The following is a 24,604-nucleotide window of genomic DNA, read 5'->3' as shown; positions in this document are numbered from 1 at the left end:
CTGTCTGCATTCTGCAGAGTACATATATATAGGTATAACTACAGCTGAGCAATGTTGCTACATTCTTGAACTTAGGAGCGTACCGTAAGCAGTTCATCAATTAGGGCACCATAAAACTTTTTTGTTTTTTTATAGTAACTCACTAAAATAACAGATAAAATATAGAATATGGCTGATAACAGTCTCTACGATAATTTTATACCGTATTTTAAAGAAAATAATGATTAATTTTTAGTCTCCCCATTTTGATACGGCCTTAAGGTGGCTCCAGTGGCCTCAATGTTAAAATTATAAATAACCCAACCGAGGTTAATAAAATTGAATTATATTCTTTGAATTCCCATCTTTCTATTCGTAAAAAAAAAAATTAAGGTTGACGATGAAAATTGTAAGAAATCATGCTTACAAAATCGTAGTTTTCAGACGGGTTGGATAGGAAATGCAAGCTTACGCGATGTACAACCTACTGCTGCACTTATGTAAATAACCCGTAAGGTGTAAGAAACATACTATCTTGTATATATTATTACGCAGTTTTCGATGACATGAGAAAAGTGTCTTGTTATCGAACAAAATCTTTAAATAATCAGAGACTAAATATACAGTTGCGAGTTCAAGTCAGCTCTCAGCTGTCTGCATTCTGCAGAGTACATATATATAGGTATAACTACTCTTGAACTTAGGAGCGTACCGTAACAGTTCATCAATTAGGGCACCATAAAACTTTTTTGTTTTTTTATATTAACTCACTAAAGTTACAGATAAAATGTAGAATATGGCTTACAACAGTCTCTACGATAATTTTATACCATATTTTAAAGAAAATAATGATTAATTTTTAGTCTCCCCATTTTGATACGGCACTAGGCGCTGGAGCCACCTTAAGAAAACATCAATTCATGTTTATAGTTTTTTTAAGATCAATAACTTTCAGGTTGTTTCTTAATTATAAAACGAACTAGATTACTTGAATCATATCTTTATTGTTGAGCTTGACTGCTTTTACCTTACAGAAACATAATTGTTTACCCTATAAGAACTTTAAATGTAGGTTTTCTTACACTTTAAGCCCAAAAAAATAAAAATAGACGCTAGAAAGAAGAATTCCTTGATATCACTCTTTTTAAAATAGTAAAATCGTAAAATTACTGTTTATAAATGGTAGTTCTAAAGATTTACTCTTTTCAAAAAAGTAATATTTAAGTTTTGTTGTTTCAAAAAAAGTAAAAAGCCAAAATGACTCTTTTTCAAAAGAGCAAACTTAAATATCCTCTTTAAAAACGAGTAAAAAGCCAACATCACTCTTTTTGAAAGAGCAAGCCTAAATGTCCTCTTTTGACAAAAGTAAGAAGCTAGAATTTCTTTTTTTATAAGAGTGAACTTAAATTTTTTCTTTTTAAAACAATAGATCTCGAACACAACTCTTTTTAAAAAATGTCACTAGTAATATTTATTTTATTAGAACTTACCGTTTTGAAGAATCAAGTACGCTATATTTTTAAAAACCGTAAAAAGAAAGAAAAAGTATGCAAAATACATTTTAAGGTAAAAGCATATTATGCCTGCTTGTGTATCATTAACCTCGCAAGTACCTATACAGACCAAGACTTTTTTATTTAATAGTTAGTATTTATGCAGTATTTTTTGTAGCAATTCTGGCTATTGAAGTGGCAGCTGGTTAAGATTTTCGACCACTCTCAGATATCCCTTCATGGTTTCATATATTTTTATTATAAATTTTCACTTTTAAAAAAGAAATTTTCTTTTCTTACTTTTTTAAAAGATTAAGAACCCTGTAGTCACTTTTTTCAATAAGGGAAAGTAGAAACACTTTTGTTTTTCAATAAAAAATGTATAGAGAAAACAGCCAGAATCCCTACAAAAAGTATTGCATAAATACCACTTGTTTGAAAAAAGGTCTTGATCCATACAGGTATTTGCGAAGTTATGGATACACGAGCAGTCATATTTCGCTTGTACTTTAAGAAGTCTTTTGTATACAAACTCGTATTTTTTTCTGTTAAAAATGTATAGCGTTGTTGATTCTTCAAAAGGGCAAATTTTTATTAAATATAGATTTTCAGTTTCCTCTTTTAAAAAGAGTTGTATTCAAAAGTTACTGTTTTTAAAAGAGCAAATTCAAGTTTCCTTTTTTGAAAAAAGCCATTTATTTGGGCTTGTTATTCTTTTTGGAAGAGTAACTTTAAGTTTTTAATTTTTGTGTTTTTAATCCATATAGCAGCTTAGAAGGGAAAATTTGTTTTTTTATACCTCATTATGCATTATGAATTTTATGATGACTTTTCGTGGTTTGACGAGAACTGGTTTTTTGCATTTACATGGATCAAAAATTCGTTTTTCGAAGTTTACTATGATCTTATTTAATGATGAATAAGAGTTTGACTTATTTTCCAATCTTATAAGAAAAAATATAAACAGTATTTATTTTTTAATTTGGAGCCTTTTGGTAACTTATTTTGACTAATTTTTATTAAAAAACAAAAACAAAATTTTAAGGATAAAAGGTATATTTCTAAAATGAATTAACATATTTAATACATTGAAAGCTAGAAATCATTTTTACCATGCCCTTTACTGTCAAAAAAAATAAATAAACGAAAGTCTTACACTTTATAAAAGTAGTTTTAATACAGTAAATGCTTTGTATTACTAAAAAAAAATTTTTTTTTTAAATATAGAAGGAATGTTTAACACAGTGTTTAATGAATAAAATAACATTTTAAGAAAAAGTGTGTGTCAGTGTGAGTGTATGTGTGCAGGTAATCAGTCAGATCTCAGGATTCCTACCACCACTTCAATAAATGAGGGCTCCAAACTTTTATTTTTTATTTTTTTATAGCTGCTTAAAAGAAAGAACTAAAATTTACACCTTAAATTAGAAACTGAAGCGTTTTTCTGAAGTTGAAAGCACAACTTATTTTTCTTGGTTTTTAAAATACTTACAATGTTATTTTCAGGCTGTTTCTTAATATAGTTCTTTCAGAGATTGTATTTCTGTAAGTGTTAGAGGCTTTCAAATACGGCTTTGCTGTCTGCATTATGTCATGTAAGTTTTTAATTCTATGGGTCGTGGATTACATTTCCAGTGAATGCAATTTTTTTCAGAAACTGTTTTGATCGGAAAAAACTCCCATATAACCCCGGCTTCTGGAGGACAAGTTTTTTCGTAGAATTTTCCTTCAGAGTAATTTTAGGGTTTTTTCCTTGCCTTACAGGTCTTCAGATCTGGGTGAATGCGAAACCGTGTTAGGGCTATAGATAGAGGTTACTGAGTCCGATGCGCAAGGCAGGAAAGGCAACACAGTGGCAAGTGGACCCGGTGAACCATCAGTGCAGAGAGTATCAGCTTAACTGGCAGAGTGTTTCACGGGAGATACTCATACTGTGCCCATGGATTCAGTATTATATCAGTAAAGGAGATTGAAAATGGCTTAAGCAATACATTTCCACACATAGGTGGTAAGTGGTTGGCCCCAGCGACTAGGCCAGGAAGCTGTCGCGGTATTCGAGTAAAAAAAAACAAAGAAAAAAGCATTTAATATTTTCATGATATTTACACTGCTTGTTTACTTGTATAGTTTCTTCTAAGTAAATATAAGCATAGTTATTAAGTATTAATTATTGTCAATGTTCGTTTGCAGTATTTATTAGTTCATCAATGTCGTATTTTAATTAAGAAAAGGCGTATCATCACACTGAATACATAGGAAGCCTGGGTGAAGACCGCATCACGACTGAAGGATCGAAAAAGGGTTGGTTAAGGGCGCTATTCCTCTCCTCAGCAACTCAGAGGGTTGATAAGATGAGAGCCATGGAGTGTACGAGCATACAGGTTTGTATACAGGCGTTGGGTCAAGATGCGTTTCTTCTTTTTCGTTCCATTTTAATTGACAAGCGTCGTTGTCAAGACAACGACACGACTCTTTTACTTTGTTTTTTCTTTGGCTGTAAAACAAACGTCAGTTTGCGATTATCGTCTGTAAAAACCAATTCAACTGAACTGTAAAATGAATTGAATCCCTAAACCTCGTTCATGTTTTTATCAAAAAAAAAGTTGATAACACTTTTGGCGACCGTGACAGGACTCATTTCATAAGTTATATTTTTGTTTTCGTAATTTGGTAATGATGAAGAGAATTCCCGGCCCACTCGAAGGCGGACCACCAGCGAGTCATTTTCGTCTCGACGAAGATCAAGAACCCCTGTATCGACCTCCAATGGATGTTGAAGAACCTGTGTTGCGTCCTTTCGGTTTTTTACGACGACCTTATGACAAAAATCAAGATGCTGATGCTGCTCTTCTAGAGAAAGCGAATCTACAACGTCGCGACCCAAAGGAGGATGAAAGAGAATAAGAGATTGAGGCTCCTCTGGCAGTTTGCGATCAACGTCATGCTGCTGCCCCACCAGTCCCAGAGCTTGCGCCTGCGCCTCGCGTGGTAGCTCGCCATCGAGTGCCACCACGTCAACGTCGTGCTGCTGCCCCACTGGCCCCAGAGCTTGCGCCTGCAGCTCCCGTGGTAGCTCGCGATCGAGCGCCGCCTTGTCAACGTCGTGCTGCTGTCCCACAGGCCCTAGAGCTTGTGCCTGCGGCTCCTGTGGTAGCTCGTCATCGAGCATTGCCTTGTCAACGTCGTGCTGCTGCCCCGCTGGCCCCAGAGCTTGCGTCTGCGGCTCCCATGGTAGGTCGCAATCGAGTGCCGCCTCGTCAACGACGTGTCGCTACCCCGCCAGTTCCAGAACTTGCGTCTGCGGCTCCCATGGTAGGTCGCAATCGAGCGCCGCCTCGTCAACGACGTGTCGCTACCCCGCCAGTTCCAGAGTTTGCGCCTGTAGCTTCCATGGTATCTCGCAACCGAGCGCCACCTCGTCAACGTCATGCTGCTGCCCCGCTGACCCCAAGCTTGCGCCCGTGGCTCACCTTCCAGTTCTCCAACATCATAACCTCTTAGAAAAAGAGGGTTTCTCAAACATGTCTTCGGAAGAAGAGTGTATGAGTAAAATAGAAACATCCCCCTTCGATTCAGGTAGCGAATTTAGTGAAATTGACTAACAAAATTTAAATGCGAATTTTAACCATTGTTAACATAGTACGCGTAAAGCACCTGAATCGGAGGATTTCATAAATAGTTTAACAAATGCGATTGAAACAACTTTAAACACTATCAGAGAGTTTAGCTTGTCCTCCAATAATTTAATGCTTATGAACAGAATGCCGTCAAAATCCTTGCCTTTATTTTCTGGTGATCCACTTGATTAGATAAAATTAAAAAAAGCTTACCAATTGTCAACAGAACAAGGCCATTAAAGTGATCAAGAAAATGTAATCAGGCTTTCAGAATCTTTAAAGTGAGATGCTCGTGAAGCAAGCAGTACGCTTTTTGTTGCCGGGACAAGTGCTAATGAAATAATGAAAAAATTGGAAATGAAATTTGGAAATATTAAATTTAGTTTAAGCAAAGTTATAAACGATGTTTGAAATTTACCAAGAATTGATTCGCGCAAAAGTAATTTAGTAGATATTGCTACCCACTTACAAAATTCCGTATCTGCAATTAAATCTATCAACAGCGTTGGTTACTTGCATAGTCCAGAATTACCGTTTGACATGATAAAAGAAATGCCTGAATTATTGATAAATAATTATATTTACTACGCCGCTTTCAAAGATAATGAAATGCCTGAGTTAGAAAAAATATCTGGGTTTTTATTTAACAAAGCAGAAATGGCAATATCCGCAGGAGTACTTTCATTTTCTTTGGATGAGTCTTCAAAAATATCTGAGCGTTCGAACCGTAGTAATAAAAACGAAAGAAATGTGTTTTTGGCAAGCATAACTAGACAAGGAAGAAACAAAGATAAGAAGTACGGGAGTTAAAGCAGTGTGTTTGAATTGTGATAATAATGATCATACAATTGTCGATTGTAGGGAATTTTATAAATTACGAATGGCTAAGCGTTGGAAGTTAGCTAAATCAAAAAAGTTATGCTGCAATTGCCTAAAAATGGGTCATCTTCGTGAAAATTGTAAACTATACTCATGTAAAAAATGTGGACGAAGGCGTCATGAGCTTTTGCATCAAACACAAAGAGAATCTTCCCATAAAATTTTTCAGCCCAACACAGAGGCATCATCAAATCAAATCAAGATAAAATGACTAGACTCAAAAAATTTAAAAACCGTTTTTTAAGAACGAAATTTTTATTCCCAAGTCTTCCTCAAAGTTATTCCGTTGTATATCGAGGGTTTTAGGAAATCAAAGAGAATAACTGTTTTTCTTGATGACGGCTCTTCAACTTCTACTATTCGGTCAGACATTAAAGATGAAATTGGAGGTAAGGTCTCAGGCATTAATTTGACTATAAATAGTCTCGGTGGTCTTACTTTATCAAACAAAAAAGTCGATCTTCTTTTAAAACGTGAAAACGCAACTTTTCAGATAAATAACGTCTTAATTGTTGATAGTCTCCCTTTAACATCTTAAATCATAAACGAACACGTTATACGACAATGTGAAAAAACGACTGAGATTCTTATGAAACCGTTTAATGAAACTCCGGCAGTGCTTATTGGTCAAGATCACATAGACCTTATTTTGTCGCGAGAAATCCGAGAAATACAAAGTAATACTTTTTTCGTGACTCAATGCTTACTTGGTTGGTCGATTCATGGTTATTATAATCCCAATTTTATAGAACACAGTAAAAATCTCAAGTTAATTATGTTGAAACAGCAATTGATTGTTTTTCACCCCTGAATAGTTCTTCTCCAGGTGAAATTTCGAGCGATACCGATTTTCATTGTAAATTTGATGAGCTGAATAAACTTGTGAGATTTTACTTCGGTTTTGACTCTTTGGGGATGAGCGATGATTTATCAGTGAAAATTGAGGACGAGAGAGCTTTGAAAATTTTGAATGAAACAAGTATTTTGGAAAACAGACGATAAAATTTTTTCTTCCGGCAAAAAAACTGCACTTCCTAGACCGACTTTACTGGAAAGAAAGCTTGACAAAGATAAAACTTATTCAAATTTATACTATATAGAAAAGTCGCAACTTTTTGAAAATAAGCTTGCAATTAAAGATAATGAATGTCCTTTAATTATAGAATTCGTTATTTACCTCATTTTGGGGTTCAAAATGTCAATAAACCAGGAAAAGTCCGCTTAGTTTTTAATGCTGCTGCTAAATCAGAATCAAAAAGCTTTAACAATCTGTTATTAGCTGGTCCCGATTTATTCAAACCGCTTCCAGGCATTATCATGCGATTTCGTCAATTTTCTTTCTTAGTAAAGTCAGACATACGTGACATGTTTTTAAAAATTCAAATCAGAAAGGAAGACCGTAACACTCAACGTTTTCTGTGGAGGGAAAAGATAGATCCAATCCACTACAGGAATCTCTAATGAGTTCTTTATTATTCGGGGCTGAGTCATCTCCTTGTACTGCATTATTTATTAAGGATAAAAATGCAGACTTGTTCAAATTACAATTTCCAAGAAGTTGACAAAGTTTAATACGAAATTGTTATATGGATGATTTTTCGGACAGCTGTGAGTCACGCGAAGAAGCTCGTGATCGTATTCAAGAAATCATTGAAATTAACTAACACGCGAGCTGGGAAATGCTTAGCTGGTCCAGTAATAATTCATCCTTATTAACAAATATACAAAAAAATTGAAGACTCATCTCAACTTTTTAGAATAGATTCCCCTGAAAATGGAGGAGAAAAGATTTTAGGCTTACGATGGTTTAATGAATCAGATGAACTTGGTTTTAATGTAAACTTGAATAAAATCGGCAATGAATTAATTAATGAAACTAAAATACCAACAAAAAAAAATTTTTAAGCGTTCTAATGTCAATTTTCGACCCTTCAGGCTTTCTGACCCCTTCCACCTTCCACTCTCCAATCTTGATACAAAGTGTGTGTTCAAGTGGCGTTAAATGGGATGAAAAGATATATAATAAGGAATTTTCTAAATGGAAGGAATGGCTAAATTACCTAAAATTTGCGAAAATGTGTCAATTGAATAGATGCTATCAATTAAGTGAATTCCAAATTATAGAAGCCGAATTACATATTTTTTGCGACGCCAGTTCAAAAGCTCACGCAATCGTTGCTTATTAGCGTTTTTTACTCAGAGAGAATTTGTTTCACACTAGTATTGTTGTGGCCAAAAGTCACGTAGCAACAATTAAACCAACTACGATTCCGTGATTAGAACTCCAAGCTGCTCTTTTGGCCACCCAACTCGCGAAATTAATTGTAAAAGAACACGATTATAAATTAACGCGATCTGTATTTTGGTCAGATTCTGCTACGGTGCTTTCTTGGATTAAAAAAGAGCCAAGAGACTTTAAAATGTTCGTAGCAAATCGTTTTATTTAGATACGAGAAAATTCAAAAGGAAGCGAATGGTGTTGGATTCTTTCGAAGGAAAATCCCGTCGATAAGGGAAGTCGATTTGCATCTGGAACCTTGAATAAAAATAGCCGTTGGTTTATAGGACCAGCATTTTTTAGAGAAAAAGAATCGCAATGGCCAGTTCAAAACATTGTCAATTACAGTAAAGTAAAGTACGATAATAAATTAAAAAAGGAAATTTTCTGTTCTAGTGTCGTTCAGGTTAGTGTCATTGATTTCAATCGATTTTCGAAATTTCTTCGTCTTATTTTTGCATTAGTACAAGTATATACAGCTATAGATAAATGGAAAAAAATCAAATTCGTTATCAATTACAAGATTTAAAGCAGAAAAATATTGCATTGAAAACTCTCAACAAATATCTTTTTTTAACGAATACATTGCTTTAACTAACAAAAAAGAAATTTCAAAAAACAGCCCACTTTGGAGTTTAGAACCCTTTATTGATAACAAAGGACTCATGAGAATCAGTGGAAGATTAGTTAATTTTAAAAGTATTGAGGATGAATCTTTTTATTAATCAATTATTTTACATGCAAAAGAAGCCTTTGTTAAACTTGTAATTAAATATTACCATGAAAAATATTTTCATGGCAGCAATGACACTGTTTTGAACGAGCTAAAATAGACCTTTCGGATATTATGGCTTAGACACGCGTTGAAAAGCTTAGTTTTTAATTGCGTAAAATGCAAATTACTAAAAGCAAAACCAGAAAATCCAAAAATGGCTCCACCTCCACCTGCTAGACTAGCGTATAAAATGAGGCCATTTTCGCATTGTGGGGTGGATTATTTTGGCCCGCTTCTAGTTAATATCGGTCGACGACGTGAAAGAAGGTGGGGAGTTTTATTAACTTGCATGTCAACAAGAGCCATACGTATAGAGGTTGCGCATAGTTTAAATACTGATTCAGCTATACTGACTTTCAAAAGATTCATTGCCCGAAGAGGTACTCCTTTAGTTATTTATTCGGATAATGGAACAAATTTTAAAGGTATGTGTAATGAACTAAGGGAAACTATAAAAGCTTGAGCTCAAAAAATAAAAAGTTCGAAGAATTCGCAGCGTGCAATAAAATTTATTGGAGTTTCAATCCCCCCTCTGCTCCTTACATCGGAGGAGCATGAAGGCGCTTAATAAGATCCGTAAAAGTTGCGATTTCTGCATCAGTGCAAGAGCAAGTTCTGAGAGACGAAACTTTATTGACAATTTTTGCTGAAATTGAACATGCAGTGAATTCTCACCCTTTAACTCACGTATCCTTGGATCCACGAGACAATGAAGCCTTGACCCCAAATCATTTTTTAATTAGAACATCATCTAGCATAATTAAATTTGATTCGAATAAAGTAATGAATTGTTGTTCAAGAAAACAATAGAAAATTTGTGAAATGACGACTCAATTGTTTTGAAAGCGATGGCTACGTGAGTACCTTCCTTCATTGATTCCAAGAAAAAAAGTGGAATGGAAAAGAAGCCCCTCTAAAGAAAGGAGATATTGTCTTAATTTTAGATGATAAAGTAGAACGGAATTAATGGAGAAGGGGACTAATTACGCGAGTTTTCCCTGGTTCTGATAATCAAGTTCGTACGGCAGAAGTTAAAACTATGTTTGGAAAATTCTTAAGACTGGCAAGAAAGCTAATCAAATTTGCGAATGAACAAAATTAACCTTTGTTTGGTGGGAGAATGTAGTTATTAAGTATTTATTGTTGTTAGTGCTTGTTTGCTGCATTTATTAGTTCATAAATGTGTATTTTAATTACAAAATGGCGTATCATCACACGGGATACATAGGAAGCCCGTGTAAAGACCGCATCACGACTGATCGAATAACGGTTGGTCAGGGATGCTTTTCCTCTCCTCAGCAACTCAGAGGGTTAATAAGAGGAGAGCCACGAAGTTGACAGGCATATAGATTTGTACACAGAAGTTTGGTCAAGATGCGTTTCTTCTTTTTCGTTCCATTTTAATTGACAAGCGTCGCTGTCAAGACAACGACACGACTCTTTTACTTTGTTTTTTCTTTGTCTGTTAAACGAACGTCAGTTTGTGATTATCCATCAGCCTGTAAAAACCGATTCAACTGAATTGTAAGATAAATCAAATCTTTTAACCTCGTTCTTTTTTTTATAAAAAAGGAGTTGATAACAATAAGAGTGTATTTATAAATGTTACTACAGCAACAAGAACTAGTAATTATAGGAGTAGTCGTATTCTAATCTTACATACACAAATTGCTACGTTTTCTTGCTTAAATTTCGATAAGTTACTTGTTAATTTGGATTCTGACGCTTTAAGTTAATCTCTTTTTTTTTTTTTTTTTTTTTTTTCATTTTTTGCGCTTTGATGTTTTTCTTTACGTTTTACTTTATTTTTTTTTTGTGAAGACAAAAATTTTTTTTTTAATTTTTTGTATATGAGTACAAAATAAATGTCGTTATTTTTAGTAATATTATCACCATACGCATAAGCATTTATGAATCCTAATATTTCATGTACTGTATCACAAAAAACTACCAAGATTTAAGCTGTGAGTACCCTATATCATAGTTAACCTCTTAGAAAGTTTAGTTGCTTAGACAAACCTTATTTACACTGCTTTATACGTAATTCAATACCCACTGCTAAATCCCGACGTATTTTTTCTTAATAAAGCATGACATACTGTGTAATTTTTTTGACTTTTTTATCTTACTAATATATAAAGCAAAGTCGCTAAAACCGTTGTAATCGCTAACCACGAAAACTACTGAACCGATTTTGCTGAAATTTTGCACACTGATTCATGATACTCCCTAGATGGTTTTAGTAAAGTTTTTATCATAAAAAATTTAATAACAATAGCAATAATTGAGCTCAAAGTTTTGCAAAAATACGCCAGCTTTTCACTTTAGTTCAGTGAAATCCGCTAGGTGGCGTCGACATAAAATCGAGGCTACCTGAAACAGAATTAAAAAAGTGTGGTTATAATAAGCCGGAGCGTCTCGATATCCATGCAGATGTACTCAGGCAGTTCAACGAACTGTACAGGGCATGCTGATGAAAGTCTTGCAGCTGGGTATCCCGGTTACGGACGACACTCTTCTGTAAGGGGGAAGGGACCTGTCCATTCACCCTGAATCTCGACGAGTGCGATCAAAAAAAAAATTAATTTCAACCGATGATGTCTCTGGCATAATACCAGGAGATATATCTAGCCGGAGCACAATCTGCACCAACTCTTCAGAGTTGTGTGGCAGTCCCACCATCCCACCTGGTGCAGTAGGAGAATTTTTGACTACAAATGTAAGCCAGGGAAAAACAGCTCCGAGGGGCACGGCAAGCCACAACGGCTACCTTCTTGGTCGTCGCGTCCCCAACGTTACGTATTTACGTTCCCTACTTAACCATCAATTTCATCGGTTCTTTTAAGGATCCACCTAAGTGTAAACTACCATGCCAACAAATACATTTTTACTACCATTTCCGGAAGCGATTCGTCGACTAAAAGACTATATTAACTAAAGACGGGCACTATTAAACAAAGTCAGTCATTCACTGTCAGACGTCACAAGCGGAGTTGTTCGCCGCAAGGCTGGGAACCCCAGTGACCGTCGATCCTATATTACCCTCTCGACTCTAAACATTCAACCAGGAATCACTGATCCTCTCCAAGGTCTGCGCTGGGAAAACCTACAAGAGCTATCAAGGAAAAAAAACTTGAGCCAACGGGACAGCCTCCACTGGACGAGTATCACTAACCAAACTCCCCGTCTAAGATCACCAAAACAACTGAATCTGCAAATGAAAAAGGTGCTTTAGACACCAACGTCTTCGACGTTATACCAGGAGACGTTGGGAAAGAGCACTACAACTAGCCCCAAAGCTTCGGACTTTGTAATTTTTCTTCCGAAGAAAGAGTTCGGGAGAAGCTCACTGGTCTTTTTTAGGGCCATCGAACGTTGAACTACCTTGCCAACAAATATAGTAGAACTTAACAAAGTTGACAGAAAACAGCTTTTAGTGGTTACAAAAATTTTAAGCATGCCAAAAGTCGCAAGAGGACGGATTGGAAGAAAAACTTCAAGTGTATCTAATAAATACAATTTTACTTAGGCGTCAAGAAACTGACGCAGAAAATTTATCGAGATTAAAACAGCAGCGTCAAAATCGACAACTAAAGAGTCCATTACGTGAGAGATCAGCTTTTTATTGTACCCTCACAGCAATCTCTGAAATCTTTAAAGATCCTACTTCAGATTTTTTAATGAGTAGAAAATGTATTTGTGTTTTTGTGGCAATAAAAATGTAGGGTTTAGGGTCCAGGACTTTTTTGCTCTGGTAATAAAGTTGTGAGATATGAGAAAAAAAAATTTTTTTTAATATATATTTTTTGGGGGTTTGAAATCTTAACAGCTTTAAAAAATAGCCCTTTTCGTGAATTACACGGGAGAAACTGTAAATCAACGGCTTCTTATGGCCACCGATTATTTTATAGCATAAAGAACGCACGTTACTTTTCAGCATAATTATTTTTTTGAATTTTTACACCTTATTGTTTGACCAAATAAACTATATTGATTCCCAGAAATTATGTTTTTATAAGAAGATTTTTGTTCTGAGATGTATTAGGAATATATGTAAAATTTCTAACTGAAAATGTTTCACATTACATGTCAACACACTACAGTGTTTTATTTAGTAAGTCTCGGGCAAAGCCGAGACGGGGGGCTGCTAGTATGTTATAGTTGTAAGTCAAACAATGATGAACGTATGGCTATTGCTATTATATATCATGATTTTTGAGAACTTACCATGTATTTTTCACACATTCACTTACTAGCATTTTAACTATACTCTCATTATTGATTGAATGCTTGACCACGCTCTCTGCACATTGGGAAGGAAACTCTAATAAATTCTGTAGAAGTATAAGAGCTCATTTTTTATAAAAACAAAACTAACTTTTTTTCTTAATTTGCTTGTTAGAAATTTTTTCTTACAAGAAAACTACTAAAAAAAACGGGATAAAGTAAGTTGCAGTATAAACTGTTTATTAGTATTTACGTGAGATTTTTGTAATAAAAAAAAGATTTTTAACATAACATGCCAAACAAAAATATTTTTAAACACTTTGATATTATTAAAGTTGCAACTGGTCATAACTGTCATAAGCCATCAAATTATAATCCATTAATAACATATGTTATACTATCGAGATTAAATAGTATTGTTACTTTTTAAGTTATTTCTTTTAAGTATTATTGTACAAATATTGCATGCTTGAAAAAAAAAATTTTTATTTCAGCGTGTTCTACCAACGAGTCAGATTATCCATGCATTACAGATGGCGCTCACGTTTTGCAACAGTATGACTTCGCCGAAGACGATATTTATAAAAATATTTGTATAATGATACTACTGTACCTGATATTTAATATTCTAGGACTAATTTTTTTGTTCAGAAAGCTTAATAAATAAATATTATAACAAGCTTTGTACCTACTATAATGTTATTTAAACAATATTATTGCCAAAAAGTCGTAGTTGTTACAACAGAACCTAACTTACATGATCTTATACTTAAAAAGCAGGTTTCTTTAATAATGTTAAGTACACGGAAGATTGTTGTTACCAGAAAAACAGGTTCTATATGTTAGTACAAGTATTTTCGATACTCTGTACAAGAAAAATGTGTACTGGTACAGGTATATTTGGTACGGTAGTATACTTTAAAGTACCTTATTAAGTATAGATAAACCTTATACTTAGTACGTCAAAATCCGATACGTGGTGCAGGTTTTTCCTGTACCAGTACAGAAAGTTAGTCGGCCAGTGGGAGCATTCAGAATGTCAGTATATATATATATATATATATATACATACGTAGCTGTAAAAGTTCAAGAGGTTAGGATTTCAGTATATCCACCACAACACAATATAAAGTTCAATACATTAATACGAATATAACAAGATGTAATAATAAGTGCAGTAGGCACTTGTAGTCACTTTCCTGTTGCGTATAATATTATAATAATTGGTTTTCACTCGCAAAGAACAATTTACATATTGAGCCAACGTAACAATGACAATCCCATACATGTATGCAAGTATATATATATACACATACATATCTCCACTGTATATTATAAGCGCACGTACTATGCACGGTGGACGGTACAGTAGAAAGCCATTCGCAGTATACAAATTTAATAGACTATCTATGGTACAGAAAAATCCTGTACCAAAGCTGTTGAAAAACTTGTACTAGTATAGTTATAAAACCGACTAGTCACAGGTTTTTCGGTGATCCAGATAAGTATGTCAAAATTTTAGACTGGTTGCAGAAATCTCAAGACCTGTACGTTATTTTTCTATGCACATTACTTTTGGTATAGCTTATTCTGGTAACAACAATCTTCCGAGTAAAGAAGAAAAAAATAATTTTCCTGACCAAAGATCCATTTTTTTAATGATGTCCTCATAAATTATTTATATTATCAAGTAATAAAGTAAAACATTATCAAAACAATCCATTTTGAACATTATAGTTTTATATTTTTACTAAACATTGCAAACATAGTTACATATTTAAAGAAGTACAGCTCTATGCCTATAATCAAGCATTGATCCCCTACAAAATGACACAAATACTTTTACTTTTTTGCTTACATAATTTGTCTTATGATTATTTAAAAGTATAACACAATCATCTATTAAAAAATAAGATGAATTATTCCACGGAAATTTTTTTTCATCATCGTTAGAGCAAAAGGCATTCTTAAAAACTTTCCATGCGAAAAAAAACTTTTTTCTAGGTTTTGATATTTCACGTCTGTGAAATTTCTCTCATTACAATTCTGGAGGTCTACTCATCTATAGTTGTTTTCACAATATCTTCTGTAGTATACTGCTGTTCAAGCAAACAATAGCATGGCAAGAGCGTCAGCTCTATTTATTTTACTTTTAACAGGTCATGAAAAGAGATCTTCTGTAGGGCAGTGACGTAAAAAAAATTGAAATCGTTGTTACGTTAAAGAGGTGGTGTGTCCTGCTTCTTTTTGTTAAATGTTGTTTTTAGCCTTTGCCCTAGAACCTACGAATACTTTTAATGAACGACCAATACAACAACATACTCGGTAGAAAGATTTTTTTTTAAGTTACGTCCACAATAACGTTTCTGTGTATGACAAATTTGTAGTGTAGAATAATCCACAAAAATATCTGTAAATTATAATAACTACAATTAAGGTTTTCAAGTAGAAATTATCTGAACGACGAATTTGAGTTTTATTATAGTTTAAACTGACTCTATCTTACTTTAGTTATTTTACAATTTGGTCCCTGACTGGTGGAAGACGTTTGTGGTGTAAAGGTAAAGGTTTTTGTGCACTTGTTTAGGTATTGTTAATAAAGTAAGGTACTACTGCTGATGTTCATATTTTTAAGCAAGAGCTGAAAACAATCCCTGCTCAAGCAAGCAAGTCCATTTCTAAGAAAAATACGTTCTGTATGTGGGTAAGGCATCTGAAAACTAACAATAACCGGCATAAATAGGGTATCCAAATTGTTTTGCATGGTAATACAGTAAACAAAAAGTTGCATACTTAACAAAAGAAAACTAAATGTTCAAAACGAGGCACTAAGCGGTGGGTAAGACGACAAGTCCAAATACAATTGATAACAATATAGGATTCATAAAAGGCTGACTATGGCATTAAAAATAATTGAAAATCACTCTGCTGCTGCGTAATTCAAAGGGTCAATGTGAAAATTCGTGTGAATTTCGATGAAAAGTTGAAAAAATAATTTTTTGCGTAACAACGTCAGGGCAAAAACTTCAAACCTCCCGCTGGTTTGGAGGGCATTAGCAGGGCATAGAAAAGTCCATTCATAAGGTATAATCATTTTTTACCAATATTTTGGAAAGACTTTTACTTAGCTAAGGCACAGATTCATTCTTGCGCACAATTTACTGATACAAAGTCTCGTGAGGGCGATGAAAGTTTGCTGGATGATAATAAGAAATAGATTAGTGCAGATAAATATTTTTTGAAAGGCATGTACAAATATGAAATTAGTTACATAACTTTTTGTCAGCTGCCAAGATATATTCGCAAAATCTTAGCTATCGTTAATTGTGGCGATATGTGATGTATCATTTACACTCTTAGAAGTTTGCTAAAGGTCAGGAAAGAGGAGATAGTAGAAATTGGAGATCAAATCAAGGATGTGGTTGTGGAAAGTTTTATGCGGGAGTTCGGGGGAATCGTTTTGGTGAGAGTTAACATACCGAGCGAATACAGAGAGATGGGTAAATGATAACGAGTTCAGGAGCCTATAGCATTTGACAATAAGTCACCTTCTCGAATTAAAGGGATAATACAAAAATACTATGACGCTCGTTATTTCTGACTACAGGTTTGGTGCAGGGAAACTGGAAAACTCCGCTTAATTAAGAATCACATGAGTATACCACTTTTGTGCATGACGGCAAACTAAATCTTCTTAAGTTTATTCTATTTACATTAAAGACGATGAAGGTGGAATCTTTGCGATCACTTAGTATGGCACTGGGAAAAGAGCTTTTGAATATACTTGATACTTCCGAAAGACACGAAGTACATAGTTGGCTTAATTACGGGATAAGTTCCGTTAAAATAACTCTTTTAAAAATATTCAAATTTTATTATTTAGAAAAAAATAAATAAATGTATTTATGCAAATCATTATCTAACAGCCTCATCTTTTAAAGACTATTAACATCCTCAATAAATATACGTGTACACAAAAATAATGTTAATTAAGGTAAGAAGTCGACCAAGGTCAATTAAGTACTTGAAAAATTTTTTTCTAAGTTTTTACTTTTAATGCTTCTCTGTTAAAACTGTTCCAAACATATTTGTTGAGGTCTATAAAAAATAATAATATACGTATAATAACAATTAGGATACAATCTTTTTTCTTTGGTAGCATCAAACTATTAATGTAAAGAAAATAATAAAATGCAAGACAATAAAGTAATTCTTAAAAAATCTTGAATAGAATAACATATATTTGAGACGTGCACAAAAAAAGGAAAAAAAATATAAAATATAATTAATCGTATGTTATTGTACAGATAATTATGATTTTTCGTATACATCTGTGAATAAAAAGGTCTTTTTTGTCTTCTAACATTCTTTAGTTGTCTAGATTGGTTGATTTTCTTTTTTCTTTTATTGCCCTATGGTTAATTCCTTTAGTATTTTAAGATTTTATGTCACGCCAGTTCTAAGGCATAGTACAGATTGTGCCTTGAAACTCATGCCAATTGTATTTCACAATGCTGACACCATCTTTGCAAACGCAAGAAAGTTTTCTGCATATTTTATTGTGTCTAGTGTAGAAGGATTTAATATTCACCTTATATAAAACATTCTCACACAAAAAATAAATTGTTGTTTCCAATTTGGAACGACTTTTATTTTCTGAATATCATTTTTAAAAATTTTAAGTCCATCAAGGGCTTTTATACTTGACTCCTTATTACAGTAAGCAGTGAGCACCATAAACATAATATTACCGTTACTCTGTTTATGATGTAATAAATAGTATCTGATGTCATTTAACGGGCCAAACCTTATTATGACCTTGTCCACTCCTTGGATAACATCATTGACTGGCATTATTGCCATTAATTTATCATAAAGGTCGTTAGATTTTTGAATCAGTAGCATTAATTTATTTTCGTTCTCAATATTTTTGCAAGTATTTATACTCTTTAATTTGTGTATTCCTAAATCTTTCGGCTACAAAGTCCAGCAGTATTCGATTGTACGTCATACGTCTTCTACCTACTCAGAATTTTCATACTGTATAACAATGGGAAGAACTTTTTCCCGTTTCTATTTTTTGGTTCAGAAATGGATATCCTTCATTTGGTATGTGTGTTAAAATATTTTATCAATTTAATAGATGCTAGAGCTTTTTTACGTTCACACTTCTTTCCATAGTATTTTGATCTTACAAGTTGTAGTATTGAAGCAGCTTCTTCTTTGGCCATCTGCAGGGGTTTCTACAGTTGTGGTCAGCCAAGTACTCTTATCAAGTACGAGAGTTTTTATATTGATTAGCTTTGTAATGTTAGCACTATTTTTGGTCTCTTGTAGTACACTAAACATTGCCTCGTAACCCAAGTAATTCATAGCACAGGGCTCCTCTTGTATAGACTGGACTACTCCAAATCTTTTAATAATCTTCTTTTGGATAAGTCAGCTATAGCTTTCTGAAACAGCATCCATCAGCCATTATGTTGACGTTTTTTGACTCTCAATTATCCATGATAAATGTATGTCTGTAAGTGTCATTGGAGACTAAGAATATATGTGTGTGTACGTGTTTAACTCTAAGATTATGCTGTTAATGTTTATTTTGCATATGCATGTTACTAAATAAACGTCATGCTTAGGTTCGTGCATAGAAATACTCAGTTATTGCATCTGAAGATTTTATAATTTACACTGCAATACAAATAATTTTAGTGTTAACTATTGATCTGAATGTTCAAATAATTGTAATAAAATGTTCTTTTTAAATTCATTAAATCATGATACGTGTCTTCCAATACATGATGGTAATAATTGCACTACATAATAATTTGCTTATTATTTTTATAAAGCTTAAAACTTAAACCGTAAGATTGAGGGATATATCTTGTTGATGTCCAATATAACTTGTTTAATAATAGGACTCCATTATTCGGTTCATTTCCTGCACTAGCTGATTTTCTTTGGTGAATCGATGGTAATCAAAAGTTAGCATTTTTTCTTATGATTATGTATATCGTTGTGTTCTGCACGTACTGTTATATTTTTGATAAGTCACTATCATAAATAATTGCTAACAAAAAAGAATAATTTTAGTTTACGTTTGTACTTTGCCCATTTTTTAATGGGTCTGGCATATTTTGTATGACATTTAGGTTTATCATTCTGCAACACTAAAAAAGCGATTTCAGGATTCATATATTGTATACATATTCTTGGAATCGTCTTTCTGGATAAGAATTTACAGTATAGTAATATTCCAAAGTTCTGAGCCGAAAAAAATGGCTTAAAAAGTCTCTTTCCTACATTTTTTCTGTAACCCATAATAGAAAGCACCTAAGTCGTCTTAGTTCAGTAGTTCGTATATCGTTATTTTCACGTTCTGCTGATATTGTTACGTACGATAGCATATAGCTATGCGTGCGTGTGCCTCTGCTGGCTTGGGTCTGAAAGGTAGGGGAATAGAGATGAGAGGTGATAGGAAAGGGAGAGAGAAGGGACGGGGAGATCAGCGAGAGACGCGAGAGGGTAAAAGAGAGTCCACGAGACGAGAATACACGCACAACTTCCCTCAATGATAAGTAACTCTAACAAAGTATAAGTAACAACAAGTCACGCTTCTATTTACTCCCGCACCGAGAATCCCACGTAACAGCTGGTGTCAGAAGTGGGATACAGATAAAATTTTTTACGGTCTGTAGCATGCGCGGAAATCACTTAGTCTCACGAAACGAAAAAAAAAATTTTTTTTATCATTTTTATTTTTCTCGACTTAATTGACGTAATCAATGAAAGAAATAAAAAGAATATATCGCTCGTCACAAAGAGAAAAAAACGCGTCAAAAGTGCCAGACGACAAATTCAGCGTATCAAGTAAGTGCCGCAACATAAGACAAATTAAAAAAGTAGAGGAGATCAGGAATTTATAATCGGAAAAATCTTCGATACTTCAAGGATACCAGACAAGAAAAAACTGCATATCAAGCCAGTGGACTAATAAACCAGGATACTAGAGGCAGCTACCGTTCACTAAACTCAGAAAAATACAGACAAAGAAAAGGAACCACAGTACGCAAAGCCCAGACTACAGCCACAGAGGGAACATGGGATACACGGCACAGGAGAAGGGAAAAAAAGCGAAGGCAGAAGCTGAGCAACTTCCGAAAGGATCAAGACGGGGATTCATAAGTATGCACGGGATTATCGTTATGCTGACTATGGACACGGCAATCTGGTAAGTGAATTTTCATTACTCGTATTTACTATACTCATAACCCCCGAGGGAAATACGCACCTAAAAGGATAAATCTTATACATCGATATTATTTCTGAATCGCAATATCCAAAGGCCTTAGTGGCAACCCATACTTGCATGCACAAGCATACAACCGATACAAACGACAAACACCGAATACAAAATTTTTTAAAGTAGTTCATAAATACAAGGAGTAGCTAACCGAAAACAAAAACGAAAAAAAAGACAATCGACTAACACTCAAAAGAGTGCACGTATCTATCAGGCTAACTCAAAATACCCAGAAACGACAGCGTTTTACGATTAGAAAAATATATGTATACGGATTAAAAAAGCAGAAGACGAACTACGGAAAAAGGGACTAAACAGCAACACTATAAGTGATGCAGAAACAAATGATACACTGGGAAGGGAAGTACAGGAAGTCGTGAGGTGTACAGACATACACAAAAACAGGAACTATTGACACAGATGACGAAGTAATACAAATTAACGTAGAAGATGATCCGGAATCATGGACAGAGTGGCAGAAGGCCAGCAAAAAACAGGATCTTTTTATGATGAAAATGTTAAGGAAATTAACGCTAAGCATAAAACGCGCACAGTTATTTCATATACAAGACATAAGCGATAATAAGACTAATGCGCCATCCAACACAAAAACACATAGACCCCCCATATTGGAAAAATTAACTTCATATACCGAACGTGAAAATCCGACAACTGACATGAATCGACGAGTCACTAATCCACATAGCGATAAAATACAAGCCAAACACGACACAAATCTACACGATATAATAAGAGAGGCAGCGGCACAAGCGGTGCAACAATATACAAATCGAATACTTACACCTACACAACCAAAACATCAATTATCACAACAGACGTACGGAGAAGTTACACGGCGTCAAATACAAATGCAAGCCCCAGTAGCTCAAGATGAGCAAGAAATCGGGAATATGGCATCACCCACAATACAAACCACGACAATAATTATTATTATAGACAGAACACAGTGGCACCACTTTATTTTGCAGGAGAAGACAAGTAAGGTAGGGCAAATAGAAATTACTTAAACGCCCAAGACCGATTTACAGTGCCCCCACATTACACAGGAAACCCTAATTACGAACGCCCAATTAAGAACACTCTGGCATCACTAAGTCACCTAGCAGCAAACATAGCGATTTTTGGCAGCGATTCCATTAAACTAACCCTTTTCAAACAAATGGTAAGAGTGGTATCGTGGACGGTAAGCCCCGTGTACGAAAAATTTTTTATAGGCTCACTAGCGAATAAGCTGAAAGAAGCAGCCGCCAAATTTATACCGCGCCTGGTACAGTTCTCATCTGTAGATGAATTCTTAGTAGAATTGAAAAATAGGTATAGCAGCATCGGAAGCGTTGACACGTTATTAGCAAAATTAAAAGTAGTGAAACAGTACAGAGTGGAATTAGTGGAGGAATACAGCAGGCGTGTTCAAAAATTATACGATAAAATAATAACCCTATACGATTCGGACACAACACTATCACCCGGGCAACGACACGCATTAAAGGAGAGCGCTGAAAAAGAAGCTATAAAGCACTATACGTACGGGATACAATCACCTTACAACTACAGGGTAACATGCCTTAACCCAAAAACGTTAGGCGAAGCTATAGTAGCCGCGTTGAAAATGGAAAGCGACTCAAGCCTACGAGAAATAATGCCGGCACGAATCGAGGCCCAAATTTACCGAGCAAGAGCAGAAACAAGAGATACGGACGATCGTGCGAGCAGCCATGAGCAGGCAGAAGTACGCGACTCAACAGATAAAAATAAAATAACAGGGGACTATCAATATTGCTCATATTGCAATGAATACGGGGAGCATGCTACAAAAGTATGTATGATATTAGTAGCAGACGCAGCGAATAAGAGAATTCAGAACCCAGACATAAAAGCAAATGATCCACCAGTACAGATATTACAAGATAAACAAAACGTAAGGGATAAAAATTGCGCTTACTGCAAACGCAGGGGGCACTTAACAAGCGAATGCCGCACACTAGTAAAAGACGCAGAGAATGGGAGAATAAATCGGAGCGACGGACGCAAACAATTTAACAATAATAACAGGGAAAATACGGAAGGAAATTACCGGAAAAATTATAATTACCCCCCTAATACGTATAGCCAAAACTATAACAACGATTATAGAAGGACTCCTATAACAATACAGGCTACAACAGATATAATAACTACAACAGAGACACTAATTACCCAAGAAATAATAATAACAATTACAACAACCAGTACGGTAACTACAATAATTATAGAGGAAATTATAATTATAACAGAAATTATAATAGGGATGAAAATTATAACGACAGAGATCCTCCGAATGGAACAAATGATGCACCTAATGAAAAAATATCCACGCATAGCACGGAACATTTAAATTCGCAGGACGCTCGTCGTGCTCCCCAAGCGCCGAGCAGACCCCAAGAATAGAGAAGGAGATAGAGCATAAAAACGAAACGGAGTCAGCTGAATAAGAGGAGCAAGCAGAGTCAAATAAAATACGCATTGAAGGTAAAGATAGCGAGACATTACGCAAAAAAAAGTATACGAGAAATAAAACAATTAAAGTATCGCTAGAAACAGACTCCGAACAGGCTTCTCAAACGGCTGAGAATGCTCACAATGAAAAAAGAATTGAAACAGAATTTATAACTAGTAGCCCTTTAGCTGGTAAAGAAAAAATCCATGAAAGCATGAACCTACCTCTCCGCAAGGTAAATATATCGAGTACTGGAAGCACACCACCATCAGTAATATTAAACAGCAATCAGCTGCAATCTTATAGCGCAAAATTTTAAGCGGATACTGGTGCCGAAGTATCAATTATAAAAGAATGCTGTTTCACTACAGACACGCACATAGAGAACAGAGAAAAAGTCCTAACAACTGGCGTCACACACGGAGCGCGCTGCACGTTAGGGACGACTAAAATACCTCTCAATGGTATAATAATAAATCTGCACGTAGTCCCCGATACCTTTCAGACAGAAATGGAAGGCATTATTGGCTGGGACGCTTTTAAGTTGTATAATGGCCTCATAAGCGCGAGAGGAAATTATTTAGAATTAAAAGGCATCAGAATCTCATTACAAAAACCAAAATGTTTTAAAATCCCCAAAAAATCGAGGAAAATAATATTTGCGCGTATAAAAGATGAGAGCAGCCACGTACAGTCGCTGGGCATTTTATAGGAGAAAATAAAATTTTAAAGATATATGCGGAAATTATAAACATAACAGACAAACAAATTGACGTGCCAGTACCAGAAGTAAATGTTTTCGAATGTGAAACCAGACAAAGGGTGAAACCATTCAGCATCGCTGGGGACGACGCTGAAGGGTTAAACGAAGCCATGATTGGGCTTTTTAACACTAAAAATTCAGACGGAAAGGTGAAAAATAATGAAATTATAAAAGAAAGAAATGCCGTAAGCGGTAAAAATAATAATGATAAAAAGAACATCAAAAATTTCAAAGAAATTAAGAAATTAGATATAGCGGCTCGAGTAAGCAAAATAATGGAAATCGTCGATACATCTGGCTGCAAAATGGGAGGATTAAACCACATCCGGAGCCTCATAGAGTACAATCCGTTCGTGTTTGGCCTCGACGGCGAGCCACTAAAGGCTACAAACTTACTTAAGCATCGAACAACAACGGCAACAGAGAAGCCAATAGTCGCCAAAAGGGTACGCTATCCAATAAAACTAAAGGAACAGATGCAAGTAGAAATAGATAAACTACTGCAGCAACAAATAATTGAGCCATCGACATCCCCATATAACTCAAATATGTGGATTATCCCGAAAAACGTGGGACCAAACGAAGAAAAACGCTGGAGGGTCGTAACAGATTTCCGGCTATTGAACGAAATAACAGTCGGTACGTGCTATCCACTGCCATTCCAGAATGAAATTTTGGAAAATTTAGCTGCTGTAAAATATATAACCGTGGTAGATCTGAAGAGCGGGTATTTCCAAGTAGAGATTCACGAGGAGGACGCTCATAAAACTGCGTTCTCAGGACCAAACGGACATTA

At 34.9% G+C, this 24,604-nt stretch overlaps 1 long non-coding RNA gene across 1 annotated transcript in view; it reads left to right on the top strand.

Annotated features, from left to right (window-relative positions):
• LOC106638816 (uncharacterized) overlaps positions 1–13,874 on the top strand; it is a 190,572-nt gene extending 176,698 nt beyond the window's left edge. The window contains exon 3 of the long non-coding RNA XR_016293131.1: positions 13,743–13,874. This is a non-coding gene — a long non-coding RNA (uncharacterized LOC106638816). The remainder of the gene's footprint in view (positions 1–13,742) is intronic.
• Positions 13,875–24,604: the final 10,730 nt, after the last annotated feature.

The sequence above is a fragment of the Copidosoma floridanum genome, unplaced genomic scaffold (assembly GCF_036245765.1).
Source record: "Copidosoma floridanum isolate Cflo_tuat_1 unplaced genomic scaffold, Cflo_Japanese_pri ptg000020l, whole genome shotgun sequence".
Classification (NCBI taxonomy): domain Eukaryota; kingdom Metazoa; phylum Arthropoda; class Insecta; order Hymenoptera; family Encyrtidae; genus Copidosoma; species Copidosoma floridanum.
This window is presented reverse-complemented; position numbering and strand designations above follow the sequence as displayed.